Source organism: Wyeomyia smithii, chromosome 3 (genome assembly GCF_029784165.1).
Source record: "Wyeomyia smithii strain HCP4-BCI-WySm-NY-G18 chromosome 3, ASM2978416v1, whole genome shotgun sequence".
In the NCBI taxonomy this organism is placed as follows: Eukaryota; Metazoa; Arthropoda; class Insecta; order Diptera; family Culicidae; genus Wyeomyia; species Wyeomyia smithii.
Window position 1 is genome coordinate 248,836,870 of NC_073696.1, and position 13,640 is coordinate 248,850,509.

Sequence of the window (13,640 nt, forward strand, 5' to 3'; positions counted from 1 at the left end):
AGGGAAAAAAGAGACGATAGGGGAAAGAGAAAAAAAAGTTCCAGTTAGAAAGTTTTGCTACACTGTAGGTACTGTCTGCTTGCTGTATTGCTATGGTGTATCGCTCGGGGGGTGATTGCTGGTTTTCGTTTTTGCGATTGTAGAAAGATGTAGGTACCTGCTCGTGACGCCATGACTGATAAAGTTAGGGAAAGTTTTCTCTCTGTACAGGAGAGCGCTCTGCCTGGTGGTAATGAGTTTCCATTTCATTGTATTCTCATTAGCGCTTAATACGGTATTTATAAACAGATATTTTTAAGGGAAAAAGTGAGTCGAGAACATAAATTATTGTGTTTTTTTTTCGATAACTCCCACCCCTGTGTCATTATTTCATAAAATTTCCAAAAAAAAACTGTCGGTTTTTGCGGTTTATTTTCGCACTCCTGCTTTCGCACACCTAAAGTGGCTACGCAAATTGCGGCATGCTTAACAACATTATTTTCCATGTCCTCGACTTCTTCTCTCAATATATATCCGGTGGCAGCGTTCGTTGAGCACGCACTTAAATGCTGGTATACATGTAATAAGATCACCACCCAAGGGACCAGTGCGGTTACTGCGTAAAACAAAAAGGGGTGTCTTTCTGCTGTACGCATGAACTGCGTTGGTAGTTAAGGTCGGTTTACATATTTTATTTTGACAAGATCAACACTACCAGACAGTGAACAAATATATGAGAAGCAATCAAATTAGGACCACGGTTAAGTTATGGTTGAATGAGAAAGCTGCTGGTGGAACATTCTAGACCAGCTAAGCGTCTCGTGAAGTTTATTTTTCTGTTTCCAAATATTTTGAAAGCACAGATTCCGTTTAAGTGAGCTGCCAAGGTTCCGGTTAGTCATACTGTCATACTAGGCCTAAGTAATGTTTTCTCCCATGAAAAAAAAAAAAACCGGTAATCCATAACAGTTGTAACCCTGACTTTTGGTTTGTGTATAACCAAAACAGTTGATTTAGAAATTGCTTTTTGTGGTTTATTCTATACAATGGGTTTGAAATATATCTTTGCTGAAGTTTATCGAATAGCCAGATGCTCAAGGAAGCACCTGGTCCTCCAGGGACCGTACAGTTGAAGTATCTCACTTATTTGCATAGTGCTTTATGGGGGTTAGTGCCAAGAAATACCTCCATTAGTGTGCAATAAAAAGCAGCTGCCAATCAATAACTATTTTACGACGTCGTTCATCATTCTTGGGACGCGTTGGATTGTACCGGAGGTTTTTATCTTTCGTTTATTTTGATGTCTGATGGCACTTTCCGTTATTAATTCTCCACAATTTATCACTTCTGTGCACTTTTTTGCATTCGGTTCGTGTTTCCAATATATAAAAATAAAACGTCATAAAATTCATGTCTCATCATAGCTACGGAACGAAAAGAGAAATATCTTCTTCGTAGTTCGTGACGACCAGCTTACGATAGCACTTGTGCTGGCAATTTCACTGTCGCATTCTAAAACAGCACCAGCACCACTTTCGACACGGGTTTTAGTAAAACAATTTTACTACAAAATTAAATCGGTGAAAAAACTCGCTATTCCTCGAGAATGCTAGTGGTCTTGAAAACTTAATGAGTGATTTTTTTTTATTTAATCTTAGATCCAAAATTAAGAAAAACAGTTTCTTGAACAAAAAAAAAGTTCATCCATGTTTTGCTCTGATGCTTTTCAACAACCATGCGTCTCCGCTGATCCACTGCTGGAGTGAATCGAAAACAATTTTCGAAGAATTCAGGAACAACCCCAAAGATGCATTTGTTTTTGCGTGATTTAGTATGAAAATTTAAGCAGTTGAATAATCGTTTTCAAGCGTCAAAAAATACCTGGCTCAACTTCATCAACCAAATTAAAAATGAATACCAATTTGCGTAGCTAACCTATTTTATCAACCAGAAACTTAGCCTTCGAAGTAACCAAATTTTGGCCTGCAGCGATTTAACAGCATATTTTCCTGCCGTTTCTGTCGGTGCCCTTGACTAGCGATTGTCGCTCTGGCCGGATGGAGCAACAAAACACCGATAAAAGATCGTCATCCATTAGATATGAACGTCCCCAGTTCGGAGCACGCTGAAAATAACGGTATTTGGATGCGCGCACGTTGTTGAAAGATTGCCAAAGATTGCCCGCCGAAAAAGTTACTTCAGTAAACAGCGTTTGCTTAGTCGTTTGTTTGTTTGTTTGTTTATTCTACGGGCGTACTTCTTCTTTTGGCAGCGGGAGATGATTCGGAAGGCTCAATCTACTCCCGGTCAGGTATTTTCGTCAACGGTGCCAAATTCTCTAGTTGATTGGAATTTGGAATGATTTGGTGGTGGTTTGGAAGAAAAATAAGGAAGACAGATTGTTCCATTCTTTGTTGTGTAGATGCGAAACTTATTCCCGCTTATCATGCAGGAATTTTTGGGGAAGGGAATTTATACTTCGAACTGTTCATCAAGCTTTATTATTGATGAATTCACACTCTCTGGCAAAACACATCCAATTACAGTTCTTAACTTAACTTATCAAGAGAAATCGTTTAGTTTTATTCAGTGTTTTATTTCATTAAAAAATCTCAAATCCCAATTTTAATATTTTTGACGCATGACTACGTCTTACTTTAATAGGGTGGCATGCTGTGGAAAGTGTAACAAAAAAATGCCCTCTTCTAATTTATATTAAATTACTACCACTGAACGGAATTCGACCACCATTGTTTTGATCGACAGGTTGTTTCAAATTTCTGGTAGAATAATTGGCATATTTTTGCGATGGTAAATTAATTAACAGTTGAGTTGAAAATCACTAATTCCAGTTCAGTTTCGCAGCTTTCGAGCAATCACTGCACTTCTCCTTTGCTTACTTTCGGCTGTTCGAGCGTCGTACACAAATTACGTACCGCAAAAATCTAGATTTCAGACCCCTTTCATTCTATGTAGCCATAAGTAACGCTCAATATGACTCCCCTAAATTTACGTAATGCTGAACAACTTGAGCAAACATCACAGTTACGTAAGGCGTCGTACACAAACTACGTAACGCTAAAACCTAGATTTCAGACCCCCTCCTCCCCTATGTAACGATAGGTAACGTTCGACATGACTCCCCTCCTCTAACACAAAATGCAAACTCCCTTTTAGAAAATAATTCATGGGTCTAAAAAATCTCACCATCTATGAAAAATGCTCAATTTGCTGAGTTGAAAACGTGTGCAAAGTTTCATTCAAATCAAAAATGGTCGATTAATTTTTTGCGTATTTGCAGGTGATTTGAGATGATTTTGTTCTTTTGAAAATTGGTCTTTTGCTGGCTTTCCCTAAAAAGGTCGACAAAACAGTACACCTAGCTAGCCGAGAATGCAATCAGTGTACTAGTGGATGGCCACTTGGACAGTCCTGACTAAGTAACAGCGGTATATCCGATCACTGTTGTAGAAGGTTGATTTTGTGCGAACTGGATCGACCAGAGCAGTAAGTAGAGTCGAAGCAGGCAGTGATTTTAAATATCTCGCTGCCCTCCACAGCGAACAGACCAAAACAGAGTAAACAGTACCTTCAACAGTGCTAGATTTTAGAACTCCTTCTGTGTGGGAAGCCCAGTTTCGTGAAAATATAAACCAACCCTATTTTCAAGGAGGACCACATACTTGAGGCAATACACTCTCGTAAAGCCTTTTGTGATGCGGAAAATTAATCTCAAAGTTCTGGATGCCTTATCTACTATTTAGGAAACATGCCGCTTAAACGGTAGTTGGCTATACGCTAAGATAACGCCGAGATTTTTTACATGGTCGACACGTTGAATTTCGGTACCACGGAGTTTATAGTTGAAGATGACAGGATTACGAATACGAGCGAAGGAAATTACAGAGCATTTCTCAGGATTAACAAGCATACAGTTAAGGTTGCACTAATTAATGTAGGCATCAAATTAACGCTGGAGGCAGATTGCATCCACCATGGAACGGAATTTCATGTATATCTTTAACCCTCTAGTGCCAAAATTAATTTCTAGACGGGCTTCGGTAAAATCACTATGAATCAATATAAATACTTTTTAAGTATTTATTGAAGCTTTTTAGAGGTGTAGGTCATGTAGGCATCAAATTAACGCTGGAGGCAGATTGCATCCACCATGGAACGGAATTTCATGTATATCTTTAAATCGTCAGCGAAGGATAAGCGAGGGCATTTACAACAAGCGAGGGCAAGTACAACAAGAACATTAACGGTCCCAAGTGGCTGCCTTGTGGGATTCCGGATGAGGCCAAAAAGCATTCGCTTGAAAATCATCGATTGTCACAATCAGTTTCTGACCGATAAGTTAGGAATAGCACCAACGTAATATACAAACGTCGCAGACAAGTCAGTATAAATGACACCCGCTTGAGCGCAATCTGCCATGCTTTCTGCAACAGGAGTCATAACAACAAGCTCAAACAATTTGGAAACAATAACAACATTCCTTGGCAGTTGTTCACATTCTTTCGGTCTCCTTTTTCGTGGACCGGAAACATGTATGCAGTTTTCCATGCAAACGGGAATATGCCGGCTTGAGTGGGACAGGTAAAACACAAACTGAAGAAAGGTTAGCAGATTCTTAATATGCTTTTTAAAAAACGCAGACGGAATTCCATCCGGACCCAATTTTTTTGATGATTTCAATAGTGAGGCGGCTCGAGAGATCATTGCTTCATCAATTTTGAGTCTGCTAAACATATTCCTAACTATAGGTGGAACGTTTTCAGCAGCATGCGTTACTTGTTCAGCCGGGGCTACTTCGTTGCAAAAAGCTCGCACGCATTTTTCAGCAGAGAGACCTTATCCGGCTCGAAGGCAACCTTACCGTTGGAAGTCATAGTTGAAGGTAGACTCGATTCCCTTCGTTTGACGTTAACGTGTCTCCAAAATATTTTTGGTTTCGCCTTCAAACTGCGCTGAGTGCTTTGCAGATGTGTCGTTTAAAATACCTCTGACTGGAGTCATACACAATAGAAACCGGAAGATTTTCGCTCTCAAAATGGTTTACCGTGAATTTTTTGCTCAAAATGTTGTGCACGCTATTTAGAACAGAACTGGGCATGCATAAACAAAACAAAAAATACTAGTATAAAGAGGAAAGAGAAAGAGCTTTTAAATACATATTCTCATTTCTCTCTGAGCGTGTTTGTTGTGTAGTAAGAAAGCCTTTAAAAAACTCCAAATTTTTAGTTGTCAGCCGTTAAAAGGGTTGAAATTTTCCAAACAAAATTTTCTACAGAATGCCGAGTGCCTACACGCAAAAGTTGGAGTGTGCGTAACCAGATCATTTATGAGCGAAATTAGCGCATTTACTGATTAAAATTGAAACCAGTACAGCGCATGTGCGTTGGGTATAACGCATTTGATGCTCTAGCGTATTTTGAATGTATTGCGCAGCTCCAAACCACTACACCTATAAAGCATCAGCCGATGTTCAGGAGGTTGGCATCGTTAAAACAGTGCAACCAGCAATCAATACTGATAAGTTGGGTACTGACTCCATTGAAGAAATTATTGTCTGATCGATTCACTTTCATGAATCAGGTCATTTGAAAACATCATTCAATCATTGACAATAAACAAAAACATGAGATTAGTCCAAAACATTTTCCATTTAATTAGGACTCTGGTTTCATTCACATGCATTCGGTTCTGCGTTACTGGCACCAGCGTCAATAACTTTCGCGGAAACAAGGCTCGCTATTGGCTGTTGCGGTTGCTGACGATTTTTAGGGATGAACGAGCCGTTGATACGCACCGGCTCGCGAAAGTAAAGAACGGTTTTTTGAGCGCCTCGAAACTGATCGTTCGCCCGAAGCCGAAGTTTACCGAGACATTACGATTTTTGTGTATATGATACATATTCTGGTTTTGATCTCTGTCAATGTATTCCTTGTACAACTTTTGCGTTATGCGTATCACGCATTGGTTGTGCGAAGTCAAAGCAAATTCTGTGCGAATTGAAAGGACACATTGGATGATTAAAGCTTGAACTTGTGCGTGTATTGATAATAAAAATATTTTCAGAGCCAGAACCGTTTGTTTGGTCAGTATAGTATCTTCGGCAGAGTTATAGATGGTAATTTTGTTCATCAGAAAATATACGTTTACGCCGTGAAAGAAAAAAAAATCAAAAAATAAATATATTTTTTTTGAAAATTTCTGTTTTATTTTTTTATGTATTTGAGGCTTTCAGCTGTTAGTGGTTCATTTTATTTGTTGTTTATTGTTTATTTTTTATATTTTTATTTTCGTTTTTTTTTTAATTTCTTAAAGTTCGAGCAACTATCAATGTTTAGTTGACATTGTGTAATTTTTGTGCAAAAAAATATGTTTTGTTATTTTTTATTTAAGATATTCTAATAATTTCTTACGGCGAATATTTTTTCCTAGACGGACAAAATAACTGTCTATAACTTTGTTCAAGATAGCATGCCAATAAACAAACCGTTCTGGCTTTATTTCACAATTTTTTTATATCTCATTGAAAATAGAGCATCAAATTCGTTATGAACAACACACATTCGTTGTACTGGTTTCAAAATGAAACAAGAGATGTTCTAACTTTACACAATATTTATGTGGTTTCGCACCATCCAACTTTTATGTGTATGAAGGTAGAACAACTGAAAACGTAATCGTGAGAAAAAACTTAATTTTTCTTCAACAATCTCGTCTCCAATGTGTCCAATTTTATTGATTATTGATTGAATTCTTTTCGAAAATCTTGCAGATATTATTTAAAATAATTTCGCTCGCTAAGCTCTGTCGTTATGTGGCACAAGTTTGGAAACAATGCTTCGTATTTTGAGCCAAACTTATCTCACGATTCCGATCTCCTATAAAGTTGCGATCCTCAGCAAAGCTTTTGACTGGTGGAACGTTTAGTGCAGTATTCTAACTATACGTATTCTTTTTATAACTCATCCTGCGATTCTTGCTTGTGGTCTCCGGCCTGTGCTAACGGGAATTTTATCTTCAAGAAAACGTATCGCATGTCTACAGACAAAAAGTTGTGGTAAAAAAGCACCATCCAAACGATTCAGTCAAAAAATGTCTTAATTTCTTCTGCGAAATCTTAACCGCTAAGTTGATGGATAAAGTCATCCACTTAATAATTGGTCGCAGCTTTCTATATACTGTGGCGCCTCTAGTGGCGGTTACGAGAAACCAATGACAGCGCAGTGATGAGAAAGGTTTGTTTACATAGTGGTGAAAGTTTCATCAAATTCGAGTCAGTCATGAAGGAAAATGACGGATTGAGTTGATAGTTCTACTGGGCAGAAGATGATGAGCGGTATTAAACGCAAAGTACGCTATAAAAATGATATCTCAAGATTTTTTCTACGTGTTCTTTGACGAAGATATATCCCTTTTGTGCAGGGTGTCGAAAACCTGGAAAATCAAGGAATGTTAGGGAATTCATTTTTTGATCAGGGAAATCAGGGAAAATTGAAAAATATTCAGGGAAAAAATTTTAACCGAAAGGCGATCCTAGTGAAAAAACTGATTTTTCTAGCATAAAAAGCTAAAAAAGCCGTGATTCTGTGGTAAGCGATGTCGGTTGGCTAGCTCTCCCACACGGTAGTGATGTCGGGTTCGATTCCTAGGCCGAGGATCTTTTCGAGCTGGAAATTTTCTCGACTTAGCACTGGGGCATAGTGTATCGTTGTACTTATCCTACAACATGCAAAATGTGCCAAAACCCCCTTCCGATTTTACTTCTTTAGGATGTTCCCGAAGTGCCTGCTTCATGATGGTCCAGTACTACTCAATTGACCGCAGTTCAGGACCCCATCGGTCCTACAACTTTCTGGCCCGATTTAGCCTTGGGTGTAGAGCTTTCATGCACGTGTTTTCGCCACCGTATTCTGCCGTTCATTGTGATTCGGCACCTTCTGAACTTTGTACATGTGTAGGTAATCCTTCACGTTTTTTCGCGCCTTGAAAGAAAGTTTTACTCGAATGCAGTTTTCAGTCATATATTTAACCCGTAGAGGGACGGAATTTGTTTTTTGAAAATGCTCGTTCTCAGCACTGGAACGGCCGATTTGGGAAAACTTGAAATTTTATTAAAGGGGAATAGTTGCTCTAAGTTTTGGTAAAGGTGCCACCTCTCTGGACCCCTCCCCGTTTTCGTGAGACTCAAATATGTCTGTGTTTTTATTTTATTTTTCAAACAGATTGAGCAAACACTTTGAATTTTCATACGTATCAATTGCTCCATGTATCAAATCATGTCAGGTAGATGAACATTGAACAAATTTCACCCAAATGTTCAAAAGAAAACACAATGAGTAAGAAGTTACAACTGTTCGGAAATGATGCAATTTGATTCCGCACACCCTTTATATGCACACTTTCAAAAATTGTTGCAAATTTATACATAATTTTGGAAAAATGTAAAAACTACTGTAAACTTAAAACCAGAAAGAATCTTAGTGAAATTTCAAGTTATCGACTAATCAGTTTGTTTTCTTTGATGAGTAAACTTTTCGAGAAAGATATTCTGAACAGGGTGTCACACATCAATGAAAATTCAATTTTCGCAAATGAACAGTTTGGATTTTTCCATGGGCATTCCACTACTTATCAATTGTTAAGAGTACCTCATCTGATACGCGCAAACAAATACGAAGGTTATTCCGCTAGAGCTGTTCTTTTAGACATAGAAAAAATGAAGGTTTGATTGGAAAATCGCTAACTTTTAATTTTCCAATTGTTCTAATCAAAGTTTTAAAACATAATCTAACTGATCGAATTCTGTAGGTTGTCTACCGGAATTCGAAATCTGATAGATTTCCTGTCAGAGCAGGTGTGCCTCAATGTTCAGTCTTGAGTCCAGTTCTGTATTACAAGTTTACTTCAGATCTTCCTGATTTACACCCTGGAGTGCACTCAGTCACTGTTCTGCGATGACACAAGTATTTCCGTAAAAGAAAAAGTCTTCGTGTCATTTGCAGACGGTTGCAGAAAAGTTTCTCAAAAATTTAAAATTTTCCCCATTGTTTCTAAAACTCAATTGATTATTTCTTCTCATTGGTCTGACAAAGTTAAGGATAAGAGACTAATTTACGGAAAAAACTCAACTCAAAGTGCATTAAATTTACGATTATACGATCTCATTACTAGAAATTGTAACCTTTGTTTATTCTTTCTTAGTTTATTCTTTAAACGTTTGATTTACAAACAATTGCTTTGTGCTGTACCGATCTGGTCAAGTTATTATTTAACAAGGAAGAAAACGCTTCAAAGGATTTAAAATAAAATTCTGAATCTGATTTTGCCGTGTCCTCCTTGGTATGATACACTCGAACTACATAGACTTACTGGTGTTGTAACATTAGAAACTATGTTCAAGAAAATAATTACCAATTTTCGACAAAAACTGTTGCAATCCTCAATTGCTACGATAAGCTCACTTTATAGCCAATAAGTTAGCAATTAGGTTAGTTGTATGTTTATTTCCCTCGTTTGATAAGTAGGTTTGAATCTCTACGAAGGATAAGTCCTAAGTGCGCAAACGAACAAATCCTAACAATTAAAATTACCAATTTCTAACAGTGTTGAGAATTCACCATTTGTTATTGGCCTAAATACCTACTAACAAACCCCCCGCCCCCAGTTAAAGAAACTATGTCATTTGCAGCCGGTTGCAGTTGAGTTTAGATATTTTCTCTACCTACTTGCAAAAGTGGACATTTTTTCCAATGATTCTAAACCTCAATTGATCATTGTTCCTCATAAGTCTAAAGCTTCTTCTCACAAACCAAACAATAACACCAACAAAGGTTAAGTACTTGGGACTAATTTACGGTGAAAAACTTATTTTCTAAGAACACATTGAAAGCATACAAGTACAGTGCATCAAACGCTTCAAAGGATTCAGAAGAGATTTTGAAGTGCCTTCTTTGGTTTGGTGCACTCGAATTACATAGGTTTACTGTTATTGTAGTCTTAGAAGCTAAGTCCAATGAAATACACTGATTAAATATTGGATCTGATGAAAGATAGATACATAGTAGTGCAAACACTGCAAAGCTTAACGATCAGGAGCTGACTTCGGATTGAATATATAAAAAACATCGACAACTGTTCGAACCCAAATCAATGTGCAAGGTTCCATTCCACCTGCTCCGTAATAGGTTAAAAGTGAAGCTTTTATCCCTATTTGAAAATCGTCTACCAACTAAAGCTGTACTTCAAGCCAGTTCATCCGAAAGGAAAACCCATCATGTTCGTTGCGTGTCCCCCTCTAGACAACAAACAGCTCACTCTGCTCAGTTTACCGTTCGGACGAAATTGGGCCAAATTGAATTGCCTGTCACATCACTCTTGGCAGCCTGTGTCCGACGATGTATCAGCTGTGGAAAGCAAGTGCAACTGCAACATCCGTGCTTGCAATCCGTCATCCAGATCTGGCTGCTTGCTTCTTTCCGTCTGTAGTCTATTTGGGGCAGCTTAATGCCGGCCGGTGAATAGCCGGTTCAATTCACCTAGGAGTTGAATTATGTACTCGGGGCTATCCGTTCCGCTTTTTGTGCTACCTATAAGAAGAGTTAATGTATCCACTTACGCTTAGGTTCACCCGCTAGCCAAATCGGCCTATTCAGGTATCCATCCATCAACCGTGTTCGAGAGTACGTTGACAACAACCTCACATAGTCACATCTCGTTCGACTGGAAGGGAGGGGGGACATGGCTAGCGAAGTGGTGGATTGAAATACCATATTGTGCTCCTGCTTGTGTCCCTTCGTACAGTTGGCATCCACGATGACATCGGCAACGGCATGTGTCGATGTTCCGCAGCGCAGGAAAAAAGGGGTCGATATGCGGATGGTTGACTCCAGATAATGGATCACATGTCAGAGCGGAAAGATTGAACCAGGGTTTGAAGTTCGTTTGTCCCGATCTGCCGGTTTACATGCCAAAACCGGGGGAAGGAGCGCTGACTGTTTTTCAATCAGGTAATCCATTTTCAGGTAAACCTAGGAAAGGATTAAGTTGACGTTGACGGGTTGTGTTTCTGATTTAATTGGACGGCCTTCGTTTAGATTTTACATCGAAGAAATAGAACAAATCCTACAGATTATGTTTTTATTTTTAAAATAATCACAAGGCAATTGAATGTCAAAATTTTAATTGTAAAAAAACATTCGCTGGAACTACGTCAATTGGTCACCACAATCTGAAAAAGAACCATTTCCCATCAACCGAACAGATGAAAGAAAATGGTCCTGCCAACCTAAACAGAATGATTTTCTTTTTCCCTTCACTAGCGTTTTGACCTGTGCGAAAAAAAGACGCTTGAAAATTTTCACCCTCGAAAAACCGTAAACATCATCATTTTCTTTTGACAAAAAAAAAAAACGGAAAACCCCCATTTACCCAAAACAAAACAGTGCTTTCCGGGAAAGTTGCTTGCCGCACTGAAAGCCATAACTACGGCCATTTCTGCAATAACCTTTACCGAAGTTGCTGCGCGGCGGTACATTATAGTAAAGAGCAAAACGAAACTGTAACTTTTTACGGCCTTGTCGAATAATCCCAACAAAAATGTGCTAAACTGTTTCAATATAGCGAAGCATCTTCTGGTTGTTCAGAAAAGAAGATTCTAATGATGGCAGAAGCTGAACGCGGCGAAAGTATTAGCCCGCGACCATGACGGTAACAACCACGACGGTGGCGGCAGGGTCAACCGACTGGAAAGCCTCCGATAATTTCTAATGGTCCGTCAAACGGTGGGCAATCCGCCGTCGGCATTGACGAGTGACAACGTTTTTGTTCGGACGAAGTTTCAGCATTTCATCAACCGCGACCGTATCGCAGTGACGGCGGTGGTGTGCGGTCGGGTTTGAGGATTCGGGTCGATGAACAAATCGATCACAACATGATTTTTTCGGTTGCCTTTCATCGTGTTCTGGATGGGGGAAGGTTAAAGAGCGTTGCTGAGTTTGTTTTTATGTTCTTATGACGGTTCTTGTGAGGTTGCTTGACATGAAGATGTTTTTCGCAGGTAACCGGAAAGGAACATAAGAGAATCATGTCAATCAAATTGATATTGATCTGTGAGAACATTATTTCGGTGTCAAGTGGGCGGTGTTCGAATGGAATTTAGAGTTTGAATGCTAGGACACTTGTTACGTTGCTTAGGTTTTTTGAAATTTCTATGAGTTTAGGTTCCGTATTTCCGATGTACGATTGTCTTCACATTCAATTTTCTCTAATCGATTACATTGATTAACACAGGTTTTGCCCTAGAGATCAAATTAGAAAATTATGAAAGATTATAGCTTTGTACCCATTCCTGTGAATTATGATGCTCTCAGCAAGCTCAGAAGTACGTCGAAAGGCTGCAGATTACTTGCTCGCCTGGTTCGTTGCTTCTACGGTTACTTGCGGGAAAACTTCATTTATGTTTATGTGAAGAATATATGCACTTCCATCTTGGCTAAAAGCACCAAAAATCACAGAAACAGTTAAAAGTCAATAAGCTTTCATTTATTTTCAGTTTGAGCATGGTTAAAAAGCTACATTTTTTCTTTTTTTTAGTTTGAGCTTTAGGACAATTTTTTTTCACTTTTGTCGATGCGTGTTATCGAATTGCAATATCCGGTTTTTGAATTTTGATGTGTTTCTTCATTACTATTTCATGATCTATACTTGGACTCCACGTTTTGCTTTTTTGTGTTTCCCGATTTTTGGTTTTAATATTTGGCTGCTTTTGTATTTCTTTTTCTCATATCTGAATCCTGATTCCTTTTTTTTACAAGTTTCTTATTTTTGATTTCAAATTTCTGATTCTGAATATCTGATATTTGATAAGCGTTTTTATTCTGATTTCATTTGTTAAATTTTTTATTCATAATTTATTTGGCGTTCTGTTTTTTTTTGGCGGAATCTGTTGTTGATATTTGTTTCCTATTTTCTATTTTCTATTTTTTGTATTCTTTATTTTGTTTTCTGTATTCTCTTTTTTGTATTCTTTTTTCTGCATTCTATTTTCTGTTTTGTTTTCACTTTTCACTTTTTCAGATTTTTGTATTATGTTGTTTTTAATTTTTGTTGTTGTCCGTTTTCTGTAACTTGTTTTTACTTTCTTTTTTCCGTTTTCTGGTTTTCTGGTTTTCTTTTGTTGTTTTGTTTTTTGTTTACTGTCTTCTTTTTTGTTTTCTGTTTTCCTTTTTTGTTTTTCATTTTCTGTTTTCTTTTTCAATTCTGTTCTTTTTGATTTTACTTATTTCTGCTTTTTGTTTTCTGCTTTCTGTTTTGTGTTTTCTGTATTTTGTTTTCTATTTTCTGTTTTTGTTCTCTTTTTTCGTTTTTAATTTTTTTGTCATCTGTTTTTCTCCTTCTATTTCTGCTTCCCATCTTCTTTTTTGTTTTCAATTTTCTATTTGCTGTTTACTTTTTTTATTTTTCTTTGTTTTCTTATTTTTGCTCTCAGTTTTTTATTTTATGCTTCTCTACTCTGTTTTTTGTTGCTTTTTTCTTATATCTGCTCTTTGCTCTCTGTTTTCTGTTCTTTTTGATTATTTTATTTTTTTTTCTGCGCTCTATTTTCTGTATTCGTTTTTCTTGTTTTCTGTATTATTTTATTTGTG

At 37.7% G+C, this 13,640-nt stretch overlaps 1 protein-coding gene across 4 annotated transcripts in view; it reads right to left on the minus strand.

Annotated features, from left to right (window-relative positions):
- Positions 1-13,640, minus strand: part of LOC129729467 (uncharacterized) — a 502,529-nt gene that overhangs the window by 105,543 nt on the left and 383,346 nt on the right. The gene's annotated exons all lie outside the window — the stretch shown is intronic.